Genomic DNA, 20,291 nt, shown 5'->3' on the forward strand with positions numbered 1-20,291 from the left:
CTGCTTCTGGATGGAGAGGAGACAGGAAGGACCCGCAGGCAAATGGCAGTTTATAAAGGGAAAAGGGGAAATCCCCGTGTGAGGATGAGGTGTTCAGTTTTGATTGGACAGGTTCATTAAGGTAGCCAAAGGGGGCTTTTGATTGCTGGACTTCAATACTTTGGTAACTGGACTTTGGTGGTCAGCCTCAGGAGGAGGAAGTGGCCACATAAGGGAATAGACCTTGGTGGCTTGCTTTAGGAATGGAATCTAATGGGTTTTGTTTTGTTTTGTTTTGTTTTGTTTTAGCAAGGAAGGGGGAACTGAAGGGCAAGGCCTGCCAGAGCCATGTTTGCCATGCTCAGGCCTACTAGAGTCCCTTCACAGCCCTTTTGGACTTTGAACCCTCAACAGCTGACTCACCTACCCCAGCCCGGTCTGTCTGGTTAGAGTTCCCTCACATTGGAGTTCTGGCGTCAGTAGGACTCCTGTTTGCACTTACTGGGTTCAGCTGAGGGGGTCAGAGAGGGTGGGGGGCACCAGCTGTCTGTGCTAGAGATCTGAGCTGTGTTCCCGCTCACCCAGCCTAGCAGCTGGTAAGGGACAGGCAGGGTTCTCCAGCTCCTCCCGAGGGAGGCCATGTCTGAAAGAGGTATCTACCTGAAAGGAAAGCACACTTGCCCCACAGATTTCATCTTTAAAACCTAAGAAAGAAGATGGCACGAAGTGAGAGGGGGGAGAAGCAGAGTGAGGGTCTGGGCAAAGTGGAGCAGGAGATTCTGCCTGTCTATGGTTAAGATACACTGTATACAAGTATGAGATTCTAAATCAACAATTACAACCAAAACAGGAGTAAACACTGGGATGGGGCTTGGCCCAGTGCTTGCCTGGTAGGCACAAAGCCCTGGGTTCAGTCCTCAGCACTAGGTAAACGGTTCCTGGAGCCTCACTCACTCCAGTAATCTCAGCATTGGTACAATGGTGCTCTAAGGTGCTGTGGATGGTGAGGACAGAGAAATAGGACCCAACCATGGCCATGGAAACCTGGAGAATTCCATCTTGGACTTCTTGCTGTATGTGTGAAAATATATATATATATATGAATAATTTAACTTATACTCTATAATACTATATCCATGTTTATATCAGTACAAAAATGATGTCCAACCAGGCATAGTGGTGCACACCTTTAATTCCAGCACTCAAGAGGCAGAAGAAGACTGATCTCTATGAGTTCAAGGCCAGCAGGGCTATGTAGAGAGACCCCCATCTCAAAAAAGAAAAAAATGATGTCCTTCTCTAGGCTTGCAATGTTTCTGTCTTCCTCTGGTCTGCTCTTTGCAAGGCGCCATTCTGGGCAAGTGGGGACTGAGTGGCAAGCCTGTCTGGATTGGAATCTAGGGTCCAGTGGGAAGGCAGAGTCTCATCTAACAACCAGAGGCCAAGTCAACCATGGTGGCTTTAATTTTTTTGTTTGATTGTTGTTAAATTATATATATATATATATATACATGAGTGTGGGTGCCCATGGAGGCCAAAGGAGGGCATCCCTGGAGCTGGAATTACAAGAGTTTGTGAGTGCCTGGTGTGGGTGCTAGGAACTGAACTTGGGTCCTTGGCAAGAGCGTGCACTTGCCGGCTGAGCCACCTCTCCAGCCTTTTTTACTTTTTAAGAATACAGTCTAAGGAGAGATGATTTGAATGGCTGTCAGGCAAGGTTAAAGCTGACATTCTAAGATTACAGTCTACTGCAGGGCTGACAGGCATGGGTAATTAGTGTTCCTTTCCTCCCTTCCTTCCCTCAGCCACATACCAGTGAACAAAGCATTGAGTCAGCTTGTGGTCCAGGCTAGCCCAGGCTGGGGTGTAGCACAGCACGCACACCATGAGCTGAGCCTTGGCTTGGTTTCTACCAGGTACCATGGTGGGAAGCTGGTGATTAACGGCAGTCTTGAAGCTAGCAGGACACTAGTCCACAAGCCAAGTACCATGCTTGGAGCTGATGGCAGCAGCAGCAGCAGCAATGACATCCTTGGGAACCCCATCACTAAGGTACAGTAAGCAGAAAGCCATGTATTTACCATGGTCATATTTCACTCAGGTTGGCCAGCTCAAAGGAGGCATTGGCACCTCTCCTACAGAGAGCTAGCTGCTCATGGCAAGCTGTAGTGATCCATTTTTTTTTTTTCTGAAAATATCTCTTGTCTTCAAAGAGACTGAACCTTTGCTGGACTTTGGGGCCAAGTTAATAATATGCCTTGAGATCATTTAAGAGTATGTACTTAACGTGATGTCCTACTGTGTACTCAGCCTGTTTAAGTTTAACCTGCCTTTAAGAGAACAATGAAACCAAACCTTACCATGCCTTGGCTTTTCCAGGCAATCAGCTTTACAATCTAAGCTAAATACATAGTTTTAATCTTAAACTATGCACTTTTCCAGCTCCTAACACAGAATAATGTATGTGTGTATCGTAATCATTTGCTGAAAGCACTCAACGGGTTGAAAACAACCTTAAACAAAACAACCTATAGATGCTGGAAGCAATATGGGGATACAGGTTGCTAAGGTCTGTTCGCAGTTTTGAGCGCTACTGTGGGTCAGTTGGAGTCAGTAGGGTAACTTGTCCCCTTGGAGAACTTTGTTAAAGATTTTTGTAAAAAATGTATTCCTCGTTGCTTTCCTATATCCCTTTAATGTGCTGTTCAGTAAATACATAGCAAAGCCCTTTGTTAGGGACAGGCACAACAGGACAGACAGTCAACAGGGACAGATCTCAGACACACACAGCAGACAGACTACAGACAGGCCAGTAATCACAGACTATAGATAGATGGAAGATACATGGAAAGAAGTGGTAAATTAAAATGTAGGCTCTCACCGAGCGGTGGTGGTGCACACCTTTAATCCCAGCACTCGGGAGGCAGAGGCAGGCGGATCTCTGTGAGTTCGAGGCCAGCCTGGTCTACAAAGTGAGTTCCAGGAAAGGCTCCAAAGCTACACAGAGAAACCCTGTCTTGAAAAACCAAAAAAAAAAAAAAAAAAAAAAAAATCTGAGGTGAGTGGTGATGGAAGATTTGATCTGGCTAACAAAGAAGTTGAGGTTAGTACAGTTTGGGCATTTGGTATCTTGGTTTCTACGCTAGATGCCATAGCCTCTTTGTCTACCATGAAAGCACAATCTGAGGGCTCTGAGGGTGTGGGTGACGAGGATGGACTCAGCAATACCTGTAGAAACCTGGAGATGGTGAATGGAGAACTCCAACTTGGCTTTTTTGTTTTTTTGGTTTTTGTTTGTTTGTTTTTCGAGACACCGTGTCTCTCTGTAGCTTTGTGCCTTTCCTGGAACTCACTTTGGAGACCACACTGGCCTCGAACTCACAGAGATCTGCTTGCCTCTGCCTCCCGAGTGCTGGGATTAAAGGCGTGCACCATCTCCGCCAGGCCAGCCTGGCTTCTTGCTGTGGTCACCAGCAGGCAGGTGAACCAGAGTCAGTTGCCCCATGCACTGGTCGGCCGGCCAGCTTGTGAATTCCATCTGGGATGAGGTTAGTGACCTTTGTGCTGATGTGTAGTGTGGCCACAGGCAAAGCTATTAGCAGCACCCTTGCTATGATGAACTGCCACCTTGGGTGGAAGAGCTAGTGTAGGAGCGCGAGCTTCATCACTGACCTCGGCACGTTTGCCAGCGCTTGTCTCCTTGAAGAAGATGCTGGGGAGTCATCTCCTGGGTGGTCTTGTCACTTGGCATCTGGTTATTCTAGGTAGAAGAGCTCCTGGCTGGTATTGCCAGTCTGGACCCTAGCCTGGGGCTTGGGTAGTAGCCCACACCGGTTCTGTGATGTTAGCCCTGTTGACGCCGGCCCAAGTGACACAGAAGAAGATGATCCCAATAAGGTGAATGCCTGGGTCACAGCCATGTGGGTGTGCCTCTCCGGGCAGGCAGCCTGGGGCAGGGGGTTCAGAGCCACCGCCACCGCCCTTAGTCAGGGGTCTGGGTTCTACTTGGTCCTTGTTCAAGTGGCCTGTGTGTGTCATGTAATGTAAAAAATATTGAATTATTTGTGTGTGTGTGCATGTTTGCATGCACACGCTATGGCACACACATGGAGGTCAGAGAACAATTTTTGGAAACTGGTTTTTTCCTTTCACTATGTGGGTCCTGGGAATTGAACTCAGGCTGTTAGGCTTGGCAGTAAGTGCCTTTACCCACTGAACCATCTCTAGCCCTCTATGTAAAAATTTCCACCTAATTCTTTTCAACTCTCCCATATGGGTGGTTCTAAATGATTCTGAAGAATGTTATAGGGCCTGTGTTATTGGGATCCAGTTTTTGGATTTTAAAGCTAACTGGAGTGGGTATGTCAAGCTCCTCCCTGAGAAGTGGGTTTGAATGTCATAATTCACTTATTTACTTTTCTTTCTGTCACTTGGCCAATGTCTGATTATTGTTGTTGTGAGCTAAGTATCAGAATAGCTACAGAAAGTACTTGAATATGAGTAAGACAGCACCCGACAGGGGCATGGGTCCCCAGTGAGGCTGAGGCAGAGCTGGGTGCTATGGTGTGGGAGCCCACAGAGGTTTCCTAAGGAGATCTGAGCTTGCTTACCCAGCAGGACTGCATAGGATGATTGGATCACAGGCCCGGGGTACCAGATGTTTGGAAGACTCTACACTTGGTTGTATCTAGCAAGGGGGAGGTCTTTTGCCCTGTCCCTTGGCACTGTAATAAAAAGCCATTTTGAATAAAGTTCTGGGCCGGTGGGTAAGGATCTAGGCACTCATGAGGCTATCCTGTGTTTCTGTTTCTCTCCTCTCTATCCTTCTACCTAAATCTTTTATCCCTCACTCCTTGAGAGTACCCAGGTAAAAGGTGGGGGCAGGTGCCCCACACATGGCCAGGATATGGTAGGTGCACATCTTTGGTCTTTTTCCTAGATGGGTGCTTTTTTGTAGTTCTTTGGTTTTGTTTGAGACAGTCCTTCTATGTAGTCTTGGTGGTCCTGGAACTCACTATGTAGACCAGAGCTGTCCTCGAGATTCACAGAAATCCTCCTGCCTCTGCCTCCCTAGTGCTGGGATTAAAGGCATGGGGTGGGGGGGTGAGGCTATTTATGACATGAGCACATCTGGTCCTCTCTATGGCATTAGCAAGAAAATGCCTTTCTGGGGATATCCTCCAGTGGTTGATCCAGGACTGTCTGGGTCCCACAGTGTCTTCATTGAGAGCATCACTTTACTGGCATCAAAAGGCAGAATCACAACAATGTCTTTAAAAGTTTTAAATGGAGGCTGACAGGATGACTCAGTGGGTAGAGGTGTTTGCCACCGAGCCTGAAGATCTGAGTTTGATCCCTCGGACTTGCATGGTAGGAGGCAAGAATTAACTCCTACAAATTGTCCTCTGACTTCTACAGGCATGCCATGGCACCCACCCACCCCTACCTAACAATAAAGAAACAAATCATCAAATAAATAAGTAAAAGGTCTTAATTAGCTTTATTTTTTTATTCTAGCACCGAGCAACACTTTACTGAACAAACTGAAGTGTTCCAGGAAGCCAGACAGAAGAGGTCGGTTTCAAGAAAAGGACTTGAAGAGCCGGGCGGTGGTGGCACACGCCTTTAATCCCAGCACTCGGGAGGCAGAGGCAGGCGGATCTCTGTGAGTTTGAGGCCAGCCTGGGCTACCAAGTGAGTTCCCGGAAAGGCACAAAGCTACACACAGAGAAACCCTGTCTTTAAAAACAAACAAACAAAAAAAAGGACTTGAAGAAGCCGGGAGCAAACACAAGTTGCTTTCCTTGCACCCGTGGGTCCGGAGGTTGAACAATAGACGAGCTGTTTGATTGGTAAGGGTGACTCCAGGTGACTACCTTCCTGGTTTAATGATTAAGGCAGTGGAAACTGATTAAGCTGGACTCTTAGAGAAAACCAGCCTTCGTTTCTCTTACTTTGGAGCAGGTGGGGTGGAACATCATAGTTGACTCTGTGTAGGTTGTTCGTATGGGTGATACCCGCCAAACAGTAGAAGCTTTCTGAAATTATTTAACACAAGGCACTTTTTTTGCCTTTCTGTCCTTTCCTTCCATTTCCTTTGACAGCCTCTCATGTAGCAGACTAGTCTTGAGCTTGATATACAACAGAGGATAACCTTAAACTTTGGTCCTTGTGCCTGCACCTCCCAAATTCTGGTATTACAGGCATGTGTTTATGCAGTGCTGGTTTATGCAGTTCTGGGGCCTCACGCATGCTAGGTAAGCTCTCTGCCAACATCCCCAAAGTCCACTTTGTGAGCTAGGTCTCCTGTGGTCCAGCATGTGTACCCACACGGATGTAGAGATCAGAGGACAACCTTGTGGAGCTGGCTCTAGCCTTCCAACTTTTCCTGGGATTTAGGGATTGAACTCAAGTTGCCAGATTTGCATGACAAGCCCCTTTATCTGCTGAGACATTCTGCTGGCCCAATTCCCTTCTCTCTTTTCTCCTCTCCTCCCCTCTCCCCTCCTTTCTCTTCTATTTTTTTTTTTTCTCTTGACACAGGGCTTCACACTATAGCTCAGTTTGGCCAGCAGTTTATTATGCAGTCCAGGCTGGCCTTGAACTCATGGCACTCCTCCTAAATTCTGGAGTTATGAGCACATATTATCACACTTAGCTCTGGAATATTTTTCTTGAGTCAGTATTGCTAAGAACTTGTTTCTTGGTTTTGAAATGAGCAAGAATCTGTTGCAACTGAGTAAAAACCATGGTTATAACTCAGATTCTATGCCTTTTGCAATGATCTATTTGCTGTGCCAGCAAAGACAGGCTGTTCTTTCCTACATGGTAGGAAGAGAACCAATGAACTGACATTGTCTTCTACTGTATTCTTAGCACTGAGACCAATCAGGCACAGACCCTTTGTCTGGGGACGAGCTGCCTACCTAACTCAGTTACAGGGAAGAAAAGATTCACAAACACTCCAAGAATAAAAAAACACCATTTCCAACAGAGGTTGACATTCTTTATGCCATGATATAAAAGTGTCTGCCATGGGAAGAGAAAGCTAGAAACTCAGCCAGAGACACTCAGCCATGGGGAGGAAAAAAAAATCTCAGTTGGAAATACCAGTTGACTGCCAGTCAATTTCTATAAATGTGTTTGGTGCCCAATTTGATGATATCTGTCTGCCTGCCTATCTATCTATCTATCTATCTATCTATCTATCTATCTATCTATCTATCTAACTTTCAATCATTTCTTGCTATTTATTCTTTAACTTGCTATATACTTAATAAATAGCCAAAAATATGGCTATTATAAATCATTATCCGGACCGTATAAAGCATGACCATATACCTGGAGTTATCAGCAGGACCCACAGGTGGAAGGCTCAGTTCCCAAGGCTGACCACTCCTTTTAGATGTCAACTAAAGTTTGCGATCTGTGCTTCTGACAAGCCTGCTATAAATAAGGGTTCCTATGGCACCTTCTTGAGCTCAAGAATTTGCAAGTGTGGCTGACAGAACTTGGGAAATGTTACTTACTTTAACTGGCTCGTTAGAAAGACTGTTACAGGGGATAAGAATGGACACTCCTCTTCCTGCTCTTCCTCATTTCACTCTCCTCCCCCTCCTCCCCCTCCTCCCCCTCCTCCCCTTCCTCTTGATTTTTCAAGACAGGGTTTCTCTGTGTAACAGCCCCAGCTGTCCTAGAACTTGCTTTGTTGACCAAGCTAACCTCAGACTCACAGAGATCCACCTGCTTCTGCCCCACAAGTGCTGGGTTAAAAGTGAATGCTGCTCTGCCTGGCCAGAGACATTTTCTGAATTGAGGTTCCCTCCTCTCAGATAACTATAGTTTGTGTCAAGTTGACATAAAACAAGCACTCTGGAGGCAGAGGCAGGTGGATCTCTGAGTTTGAGGCCAGCCTGGTCTACATACAGAGTGAGATCTAGGACAGGCACCAAAACTACACAGAGAAACCCTGTCTCAAAGAAAAAAACAAAAAAACAAAAACAAAAAAACAAAAAAACAAAAAAAAAAAAAAGAAAAGAAAGAAAGAAAAAGAACAAACCAAGCACACTAGGGCACTGGATCATGCAGATACCCATCTTCCTCATCTCTATTATCTATCACTCTATTATCTATCATCTGTCTACCATCAATCTACCATCTATCTACTATGTATCAACTTATTATCTATCAATCATCTATATGTCTGTCATTTATCTACCATCTCTCTACTACTATCTATGAACCTATTATCTATACACACACACACACACACACACACACACACACACACACACACACACACACACAGAGTACTCCTAACACGCAATGAACAAAACAACAGGAGAATGAATCAAATATAGAAGAAAACACTACAACCATGTTGTGTGGTAAACTCAAGATGCATGAGGCTGCTGCTGGGTAACATCACACTGTGTCACAGTGCACACACACACACACACACACACACAGAGTATAAAATGCTCACAGTAGCTGGGCATACAGCTCAGTAGCAGAGCATTGTGTGAGGCTCCAGGTTCAATCCCCAACATAAACAAAACATTCTGGGCATGGTGGTGCACGCCCAGTACACAAGAGGCAGAGACAGGTGGATCTCTGTGAGTTCGAGGCCAGCCTGATCTGCATAGTGAGTTCCAGGCTAGCCAAGGCTACATAGTGAGACCCTGTCTAAACAAACAAACAACCCCCAAGCAGTAAACAAGATAAAAAAACAATAAAACAGCCGGGCGGTGGTGGCACACGCCTTTAATCCCAGTGCTTGGGAGGCAGAGCCAGGAGGATCTCTGTGAGTTCGAGGTCAGCCTGGGCTACCAAGTGAGTTCCAGAAAGACACAAAGCTACACAGAGAAACCCTGTCTCAAAAAACCAAAACCAAAACCAAACAAACAATAAAACCTAAAAAAAAAAAAAAAAAAAAAAAAAAACACCCCTAAACATGATAAAAGCATAGAGAGACAAATATACAAACCTGCATCAGTTTGTTCTGATTGTCAAGTCTTGGATATTGTGTACAACTGTGCACTGCATTTTGATTCCACCAGGACACTGCAAGTGTGTCTAGAGGACACTGGTAACACACCTTAGTGTGGAATTTGTTTCTATATTGGGCCCAAACAGTGTACCAGGTTCATCACTGACTAAGTCTTATGATAGGAGTTTTTCTGGCACGAAGGTTTCTCTCAGCAGCTTTGCTTGTGTATTTAGTTATTTGGCTTTTTGGAGGCAGAGTCTCATGTAGTTCAGGCTGGCCTTGAATTCACTGTGTAGCTGAAGTTGGCCTTGAACTCCTGATTTTTCTGCTCTCACCTCCCAAGTGCCAGAATTACAGAGATGAGCCATCACAACAGGCATTATTGTTTAGCTATTACAGTCCTTGAAAGATGCAATCATTGTAAGATTGAAAGGCACCTCAAGCATGCTTTTTATGTGCTGGCACTTTCCCAGATGCTGAGGACACAGAGTCTGATGGGTTCCTGTCCCCAGGAAGTGTAACCTCTAACACCATCTCACAGAATCCATTTCTGAAAGGCTGTAAGCTCAGCAATGCTTTCTTTTTGTAACTGAAACTCTGGCCACTGACCACTTAACTGTGGGGTGCTCAACACCTCCCAAGGCTTTTCTGACTTCTGACTTTCCTGATAGGGAGTGTATCCCAGCCCTTGCCATCAGCTCTCCTCTGGCGTCCAGTGCCACTCCCCATCCAGATGAGCCAAATGGCTTAGACCTATCTGTCCATGCTCTTAGGATCAGTGCCCAGATCTCATATCATCCTGACTACTTAGCATGTAACGATGCCTTCCTGAAAGCGTGGCCTGATGAGAGCAGGGTGTGGAGACACTTAGGTACTGCTCCCTGGAGAATGACTGGAGCTCATCAATGCTAGCAAGAAAATGATCTTTTCCTCCAATTTCTGGTGTTTACACCCATCTGTAAGCTGTTTGTTGTCTCCCTGTCCACATCTGGTAGCATACTATAGTACTCTAGCTCATAGTCTAGTCTACCCCCAACCCATCTCTCTCTCTCTCTCTCTCTCTCTCTCTCTCTCTCTCTCTCTCTCTCTCTCTCTCTCTCTCTCTCTCTCACACACACACACACACACACACACACACACTGTCTCATGGAGCCTAGACCTAGACTGACACCAGACTTGCTATGTAGCCAAAGATGACCTTAAACTTCCCATTCTTCTGCTTGCATTTCCCCAGCGCTGGGACTACAGGTGTGCACCACTATATCTGGTTTCATACAGTTCCGGGGATCGAATCCAGAGCTTTGCGCATGCTAGGCAAGCAAGCACTCTATCCACTCTACACCCTAGCCCTGCTCTCTGTCTCTTAGCATCCAGAAACTTTTTCTTTATTTAGCAGAAAGAATCAAGATGGGGTCTTGTCCAGGAAACAGTCAAACCCATGTCTGGAGTCTTCCAACAACCCCAGGCCAGGTAATATAGATTGCACAAGGATTCCCAGGGGCCTCCTGTGTTCACTCTGCCCGTGTATTGTAAAATGAAAGCAGATGAGGGTTAAATACATTCTTTTTCTTCTGTGGTCTGCCACTACAACCCCAATCTCTCTTCCCTTTCCTCCTTTCTTCAGGGAAGTTAAAAGGGCTGTGTTGGCCATAGTCTGCCCCGCTCCCCGATTCACTCAAGTCTGGGCCACAGGCAATATTTCTTGTGCCTGTAGAAAGCCCTGCTCAGCTGTGGAAACTGCTTATTGTGCCGCTCTTGGGACACCATTCACATATGCCATGGAGTGAGTTTCACGGGAGGAGCCCTCCCCACACGGTTCATTAGAATTCGTCAGAGGCTCCCCTGGGTGGTAGGCACTGGGCTCCTTTTCCCACACTTGAGAATCAAGTACACAGACATTTCTATTATAAGAGAAGAGGTAAGGGTTGTGACAAATGGTAATAGTGGCCTCAGAGTTGGGGAGAAGCTAAGGGGGTGGGGGAGCAATACAATATGAAGCCCTTGCATAGAGAGGGGGGACTGCTTTCCTGATGAGGGGGGAGCCGTGCTGGAAAGCGCTTGCCTGGCATGCACTAGGCTCTGGATTCAATCCAGGCACCACAACGTGAAACAAAACAAGGCTTCCACCCAGGCAGGTTCCCTCTCTTCCGGAAAGCCAAAAGAGTATTGTTGTCTTTTGGGCTATTGGGTGGTAGGAGAACTCTGCACGTGACTGATGACTGTCCAAAAGAACCGTTATTCTTTCCTTTTTATTCAACTTTGTTTTTGAGACAGCATCTCGGGTATCACAGGTATCAGTAAGAGCCTGCGCTCTGGTTCCTCTGACTTCTACCTCCCAGGGCCAGGGCGATGGCCGCACACCAACACATCTTGGCAACCTCTGTTCTTTTTGTCCATCTCCTCTTCTGCTTTCGTGCCAGCTGCCTCCAGAGCAGGTGCTTTCTAGGCTGGAGTCTTCTGACCTTTGCAGGAAGCTGTGCTTTCTGGGCCACAGCTATCTTGCCTGCAGCGATTGCCCTTTTTTTTTGGCCAGGATTTTAACTTCAGCAGTCACAAAGCCAGTTGCAGCCTCAGGAACAGATGCATTGTGGGAGAAGCCTTTAGGACAGCTGCTTTTTAGTTTTATCTGTCTGTCTATTTGTCTACCTATCTATCTATCTACTATCTATCTATCTATCTATCTATCTATCTATCTATCTATCTATCTATCTATCTATCTATCGAAATAGGCCTTGTGTAGCTCTGGATGGCCTTGAATTTTTGGTGTATCACTGAGTGATCTTCCTGCTTCATCTTTCAAGTGCTGGGATTACAGGCATGTGTTGGGTTTTATATGGTGCTGGGGATCGATCCCTGGACCATGCCTGTTAGGCAAAGACTCTACTAACTGAGCTACATCCTTACCCCTGTCCCTAAACCTCCTTTTTGTTTACTCTGTCCCTGTTTCCTTCGAGTTCATGACTTTGAAATGGTCAAACTCTGTCATCGTGGTTGTGGTCATTACTTTTCTGTTGCTGTGACAAGCCCACAGCAGAGCGCAACTCAAGAGTTTATTTTGGCTTAGGGTTCCAGAGGGAGAGTCCATATTGGTGGGTTTGGCATGGCAGCAAGCTGCCAAGGCAGGATCACTTCTTTGGTCATGAATCAGAGAGCAGACAGGGAGATCCGGAAGTCCTGTGAGGACACAAGCTCTCAAAGTCCAACCCCATGATACACTTCCTCATCAAGGGGCGCCACCTCCCAAGCTCTGCCACCAACTGCAGACCGAGTGTTCAAACACCGGTGCCTATGGGGGGACATTTCTCACTCAAACCACCATAGTGGCTCTCCTTTCTCTGGCCTGGCCTTAATCTCACTGGCTCCTCCCCATCTTTCCCATGCTTTAACAAATAGTCGAGTAAGAAATGATTCAAAGGTTTATTTTATGCTTTTCATTAGTGTTTATCAATTTTGCAAATAGTGGATTTCACGATGGCATTTTGTACATGTATGTAAGTTCTTTGGTAATATTTACTCTCTAACCACACTGAAAAAAATATTTTGGGGCTGCCACCAATCCTGACTACGTGAGTTTTGCAAGTTGTCCTCTGATGTATATATACATGCACATTAAATAAATAAATAAATGTAATAAAAATCTTGCCTGTTTTTACCATCACTATTTTTAGCTTATAAAGATTAGGCTTTATTATGAGTTTTAACATAAAATTTCTTTCTGTTGTTTCTCCCCTTTCGTCACTCCCCTCCTCCCTTCCTCATGCCCTCCCACCCCAGAAACCTCCTTCCTCTCACATGTTTCACACCCTTCCCCTTCTCAGCACCGCTCGTTCCCTTCTCATGGTCTCATAACCCCTTATTTGCATAAATGCAAATATTAAAAGTTAGGATCTGCATATGAGAAAGAACACATGGTGTTTTTATGATGCTGGGGCACCTCCCTTAATAGAATACTTCCCTATATAGCAAATAATTGTTTCAAAATAAATTTTCCTTATGATTTATTTAAAAAATTTATATATATATTACTTCCCAGTTCCATCATGTTCTTACAAATTTCATCATCATTTTTTTCTTAACAGCAAATAAAATTCCATCCTGGATATATCCTGCATTTTCTTTTTTTATTAAAGATTTTCATTATTTTAAATTATGTCTAGAGTGTGTGTCTGTGGGAATGAGTGCAGGTGCCTGCTATGGCCAGAGACTTTGGGTATTCCTGGAGCTATAGTTGAAGGCAGTTGTGAGCTGCCCCAGTGTGGGAGCTGAGAACTGAACATTGGTCCTCTGCAAGAGCTAATAAGCATGCCTAACCACCGGTCTCTCCAGCCCCATATGTGGTACCTTTTCATATGTGGCTCTCTATAGAAGAAGGTCTTCTGCCATGCTCGTCCTGTAGTCACGGTGTGGGACTTCAGGATGGATTCAGTGAGCTGCATGCATATGAAAGACATAGTCTGTCTTCTACATCACAACCCAACAACCAAAGCCCTGTTTTATTCAACATTACAATCTTGACCAGCTTTCTTGTGTGAGGCAGGAAGGAGAGGTGGGCCACCTATTCAGCTTCCTTCAAGTACTGCCACACCCTGACAGCAGTACTCAGTGGGAGGGAGTGACATGCCTCATCATGACTCCTGCTTTATTTTGCTTTTAAAGATTTGTTTTATTTAAAAAATACATGCATGCTAGTTGTTATATACTCATGGGTGCAGGTGCCCATCCAGGCCAGATGTATCAGATCGCATGGAGCTAGTGTTATAAATGGTTGTAAGCCACCCAAAGTGGGTGCTGGGAACTGAACTTGGGGCCATTGGAAGTGCATTATGTGTTCTTAACCACTGAGCTATTCTCCAGCTCGCTTCCTACTTTTAAGATGTTGGTTTCATGGGCTGGCAAGATGGCTCACGGGGTAAAGGCACTTGCTGCCAAGCCTGATGGACTACCTGAGATCGAACTTCAGGACCCACATCGTCAAAAAGAGAACTAACTCCCATAAGTTGTCACCTGACCTTCACACATGTCAATAATAAATAAATCTAATTTAAAAAAACTTTTAAAAGAAGACATTGGGTGCTGGAGAGATGGTTCCATGGTTAAGAGCACTGGCTGCTCTTCCAGAGGACACGAGTTCAATTCCCAGCACCCACATGGTGGCTCACAACTATCTGTGCCCTCTTCTGGCATGTAGGCATACATGCAGGCAGAACACTGTATGCATAATAAATAAATCTTAGAAGAAGAAGAAGAAGAAGAAGAAGAAGAAGAAGAAGAAGAAGAAGAAGAAGAAGAAGAAGAAGAAGAAGAAGAAGAAGAATCCAGAGTTATGGGAGGATGGGGCAGTGTAAAGTGATTGCTGTACATGTCTGAGGACCTGAGCTGGGATCCCCATAAAAATCTGGGAGTGGTGGCGCAGACCTGTAATCCTAGAACTGGGGAGGCTGAGAAGAAAAGTCCCTGGAGACCGCTGGCCGGCAGGTCCCATTGAATCAGTGAGCTCCAAGTTCAATGAGAGACTCTGCCTCAAAAAATAAATGGATGGTGATAGAGAAGACACCTGATGCTGACCTCTCTATCCCCCTCCCTCAGCCCCCCCCCCCCGCCTGCCACACACAAAGAACACAAAGTTGTGGGTTCTTTCAAAAACAAAACAAAACATTGATTTCGATGAAAAACGTGAACCATCGTAGAGAAAAAACGTCATCGGAGGTTGTGCTTTGGGCAAATGGGACTCTGGGGTACACTTTTCTGTTTTGAAGACTTTCTGGCCAGCGAGCCCCTTTCAGCATTTGGGGAGATGGTGGACTTCCTCACAGTGACAGTCTCTTTCCATCTGTCCCTGGTAGAACCTGTTCACAGCTTCCTGAAGAACTTCTAGGCCTGGGATCCTCTTTGTCCCACCCCAGGTCCCCTTGTTCTGATGGCTCTGCCTCCTGGCCCACCATCTTAGTACCACAGTCTTCCTGATATGGCCCAGGTCAATACACTCTCAATCTCCTGATAGCAAGGCTAGATGGTTTTGTCTCCAGGGTGACTGATCATCTTGGATGCAGGGATGCTGAACCCTTCCATAGCTGTAGAGAATCCTCTGCCCATATCCCAAGCCCTACGGAAACCCAAAATCTAGGGTCCAGGTCTAACACTTCAGGGAGCCTCCAGGTGCTTGTTGGCATCTCAGTACTTTATGGTGTCTATTTGGGGGAGATAAAGGAAATCTAGGGACTTCCTCAGTTTTGTCCATGACTGAACCATCCACTCAGGTCTAAATTCAGGTCACTTTTTGTGAGGGAACGTGCACCTTAGACATGTTGGGTTTTTTAAAGACCAAACAGAAGCCGGGCGGCGGCGGCGCACGCCTTTAATCCCAGCACTCGGGAGGCAGAGCCAGGCGGATCTCTGTGAGTTCGAGGCCAGCCTGGGCTACCAAGTGAGTTCCAGGAAAGGCACAAAGCTACACAGAGAAACCCTGTCTCAGAAAAGAAAAAAAAAAAAAAAAAAAAAAAAAAAGAATCGCTTTAAAGACCAAACAGGTCCCTGGGTGCTCACTCAAGGTGAGAGAAGGAAACACACAGGAAAGAGCCTGTGAGCACACAAGAGGGGCACCAGGAGGGCGGGGACATGGCTGACACATGGCTCTGGAGGCTCCTGCCCTTTTTCCTGTGCCTCAGGGCAGGTGTGGAGCAGGCTGGGGGCCTGCCGCTTGTGAAAGCTGCTGGAGGGAGCCCAGCCTGGAGTTGCCAAATCACCACAGGCAGCCAAGAAGTAGATGTTTAATTTTATTTTACTTTCCCTGTTCTGGGATTAAACCCAAGGCCTTACTCAGGCTGAGCAAATGCCCCACCACTGAGTTCAGTTTTTTATTCTTATTTTGAAGCAGGGTATCAACAAGTTACCCAGCTGGCCGTGAGATCCTCCTGCCTCAGCTTCCCAGGGAGCTAGAATTATAGGCCTGTGCCCTCAGGTCCAGCTTATTATAAGTTTCTTGGAGACAAGTTTTTGCTACATAATCCGGGCTGGCCTTGAACTTCCAATCCTTCCATTTCAGCCTCCCTAGTGCTGGTGTTTTTTGTTTGTTTGTTTATTTGTTTGTTTGTTTTATTGCTAATTACAGTTTTTTTTTTAGAAAGACCATAATTTTATTTTTTCATGTATTCATAAAATCTTGAGTTTAAAAAATACTGTCACTTGGCGGTGGTGGCACACACCTTTAGTCCCAGCACTCGGGAGGCAGAGACAGGCGGATCATTGAGAATTGGAGGCTAGCCTGGTCTACAGATTGAGCTCCAGGACAGGCTCCAAAGCTACAGAGAAACCCTGTTTCAAATCCTCCCCTCCCCCTAAATATTGTTCAAAGTCACAGTAAATAGCAACTCGGTATTTATGGAGTGACTACGATTTGCTAGCTGTCTTTCTGGGAGCGAGGGGTGTATTCAGAGCAGAAACAAATCTCAGATCCACAGAACCTGGAGTGCATAGTCAGAAATGGACAACAAGACAAGTAAACAATAGCCTGTCCCATCAGATGGTAATAAGCAATGGAGAAAATGAAAGCGGAGGGTGGGTGGGAGTCCCAAAGGAGGGCAGGCGGCTTACACTTTCATTCTTTCATTTCCCCCTTACAACTTTAATATGCATGGAAAGTTTCCTAGGTGAGGAGGTGGGCAGCTGAGCAGCATCCGGTTTGGAGGAAGAACATTTTGGGTCGAGTATTAGTGAGATGAAGGGCAGAAGCCCTGATGCCTACTGCGTTTGAAGAACATGACGGAGGCTGTATGGCTGCCCGCAAGGGAGAGGGTTGGGAGAGACAGGAAGAAGGTGGCCTCAGAAAAACATGAGGGTCCCATGAGAAGATGGCAGGACACTCAGGAGGCTGCCTGTCTGGCTATGATGCTGGGAGCAGCCCCCTGACTGTCTAGACATCTCAGCAAGGAGCTTGGGGTGGCTTGTAGGTCAAAGCTATCCAAGAACTGAGACCCTTGGTCCAGCCTCCTAAAAGGAAGTGACTGTCAGCAGCCACACAGGAGAGCTTGGAGGTGGACCCCTTCACTGTGGTCACCACCATGATGGGGCCTTGTGAAGGATAAAGGGACAGCCCCACCGGTTCTGGTCCAGATTTCTGACCCCAGGAGCAGATCACAGGCTTGTGTCATATCCAGGCACAAAGCTCATACTCAGCTGTGACTCAGCAGTGAGAAAACAGCAGTCCTATACCCTGGAGATATAGCATACTCCAGATCCCAGCAGTCCTACACCCTGGAGATATAGCATACTCCAGATCCCAGCTAGCCTTGGTGTGAGAGGAAGCCCTGGCCACTGTCCCCCTTCCAAGTGCCTCGCTGCTGAAGCAGGAAGGACAGTTCTCCACGATCTTTCAGTGGAATCTTCCCACCCTCTCCCTGTCCCTGGGAATTGAACCTAGTGTCTCACACATGCTAGGCAAAGTGCTGTATCTCCGAGCCATACTCTCAGCCCATGAAGCAAATTTCCTGCAATATGGCCTGGGGTCGCAGTCGATCAACCTGGAATCCTTGCCTGTGGGAGCCCATCCATGTCTCCTTTTAAAAACCAGCTCTTGGTATTTCCAATGGCTGCATCAAAGTTGTGGGTTCAACAGGGTAGAACACAGTCTGTGTCCACTGCAGCTTCCGAGAGTGACTGCAGATTCAACTGTGATCATGGTGGGTTAGGGTGGACCCTAAATCTAGTCACTGTGTGTCCTTAACAGAAGACGAGAGAACACAGAGGTTTTTTTTGTTTGTTTGTTTGTTTTTTGTTTTTTGAGACAGGGTTTCTCTGCGTAGCTTTGCGCCTTTCCTGGAGCTCACTTGGTAGCCCAGGCTGGCCTCGAATTCACAGCGATCCGCCTGCCTCTGCCTCCCCAGTGCTGGGATTAAAGGTGTGCGCCACCACTCCCCTCTCTCCTCTCCCTGCTTCCTTCCCTCTTCTTTCCTCTCTTCATTTTTTTGGTAACAGGGTCTCACTGTGTAGCCTAGTCTATTCTCAAACCAGTCATGGACCCATCTCACCCTTTCAAGTGCTGGGATTACAGGTTTGTGCCCACCCAACTCCAGTTAAATTTCCTTTTATAGGATTTTTTTTTCCCCTCACAAGATCTTGTTAGGTAGCCCAGGCTGGCCTCAAACTCACAATCCCACCCCTATGTGCTAGGACTACAGGTGTGCACATCCAGTGCTTTTCTCTCCCAAATATGAGATAACCCTAATTTTGTGGCGTGTGTTAGGTGTGGTGTGCTCTACCACAGAGCTGCGTCTTCACTTTCTGCTTTTATTTCTTGATTTCTCTGTTTTCTGTTTTGTTTTTAGACACAGGATTTCTCTGTGTAGCTCTGGCTGTCTTAAAACTCGCTTTGTAGACCAGGCTGGCCTTGAACTCACAGAGATCTGTCTGCCTCTGCCTCCCAAGTCCTGGGATTAAAGGCGTGCACCACCACTGCCTAGTTTTTGGGTTGTTTGTTTGTTTGCTTTTTACATATTTGTGTAATGGAAAGTATTGTAGGAAAATTGGATTTAACCACTCAGATTTTGAAGTAGAATTTCACAGACCCAAACTTATGTTAATAGCAACTTTTCAGCATCCTTTGATGAGGCCACAGTCATTTCCTCTCCTCTTCCTGTCCCCAGTTTGCAGAGGCCCTTATTGGACATCAGGGAGTGATTTAAGAGGGTCACTTGCTTAATCTGACCAGAGCCACCTCACAGGCCAACCCCCAAGCCACAGGGACTCTGGGGCAGACAAAGGGGAAAGGGAGATCAGCCTGGAACTGTGGACTCAGGGCTGCTCTGCCCTCAGCCCCAGGAAGGGGGGTGGACACACAGATTTCCCAGCACAGCAGAGCTCAGCGTATTTCTTCAAGCGTCATCACTAAAGACCTTTTACTCTGGGTTTTTTTCTTCCTTTCTAGAACACCCCCAGTGAGTTCAGCATCTCCTGACTGTTGGATCACATGCCTTATCTGCTTTGGAGTTTGAGTTTTCCAGTAGCTCAGCTTTGTGGCTACGGATGGTCCTTGGGGTGGGGAGCAGGCTTCCTGCTGCTTTCCACCCACAGCCCTGTGATACCAGTGGCAAAATAGAACCCTAGTAAACCCTGCTGTTAATCTCCAACAGAGGAAGTCATGCTGGCAGAGTCCTCAGATGCTAACTCCAGCGTGATCACAAAGTCCTTCGGCGGCGTCTACAAGCCTGCTGACTGTTGACACAGATTTCCACGAGGCTCTCACAGCAGCCCTAAGGGAGGATAGAAAGACCCATCCCACGGTGAGCGAGTGATAGCAAGAAGTGTGTGCTTGGCAGGATCAGTGCTGGTCCCTTCCCTGGGCCTAGTGCTGTGGCAGGTTCGAGTTTGTTTGGTCCCATAAGTCTACGTGTGAGGCAAATAGCACGTTCATGCCTCCACCACACACACCAAGCGTACACTTTAGTGCTGAGCTATGCCCCCAGCTCTGTTTTGTTTTTTTAAAGGGCAATTGAGATTCAAAGACAGAAAATGACACAGCAGTCATGGTGGAGCAGGAACAGAAACTCAGTTCTTCAGCTTGTGTCTGCTCTGCGTGCGCGCCTCTGTGTGTGTGTGTGTGTGTGTGTGTGTGTGTGCTCATTCATACACACATGTGCACACGCACACACGCTACTGTTGATGTATGTGGAGGCCTAAGGTTGACGCTGGGTGTCTTCCTTGATCTCTCTCTGATTTCTCCATGTAGGCAGGGGCTCATGATGGACCTGGGGCTGTGGGCAGAGCAGTCCTGAGTCCACAGTTCCAGGCTGATCTCCCTTTCCCCTTTTGTCTGCCCCAGAGTCCCTGTGGCTTGGGGGTTGGCCTGTGAGGTGGTTCTGGTCAGATTAAGCAAGGGACCCTCTTAAATCACTCCCTGATGTTCAATAAGGGCCTCTGCAAACTGGGGACAGGAAGAGGAGAGGAAATGACTGTGGCCTCATGAAAGGACGCTGAAAAGTTGCTATTAACATAAGTTTGGATCTGTGAAATTCTACTTCAAAATCTGAGTGGTTAAATCCAATTTTCCTACAATACTTTCCATTACACAAATATGTAAAAAGCAAACAAACAAACAAACCAACCAAAAACCAGGCAGTGGTGGTACACGCCTTTAATCCCAGGACTTGGGAGGCAGAGGCAGACAGATCTCTGTGAGTTCAAGGCCAGCCTGGTTTACAGAGCAAGATCCAGGACAGGCAGCAAAGCTACACAGAGAAACCCTGTCAAAAAAAAAAAAAAAAAAAAAAGGAAGGGCACAAACCTGTAACTAGTCGATTCGCTCCAGGAATCCCCTGTCTTGGCTAACAAG

The sequence above is a fragment of the Peromyscus leucopus genome, chromosome 9 (assembly GCF_004664715.2).
Source record: "Peromyscus leucopus breed LL Stock chromosome 9, UCI_PerLeu_2.1, whole genome shotgun sequence".
In the NCBI taxonomy this organism is placed as follows: Eukaryota; Metazoa; Chordata; class Mammalia; order Rodentia; family Cricetidae; genus Peromyscus; species Peromyscus leucopus.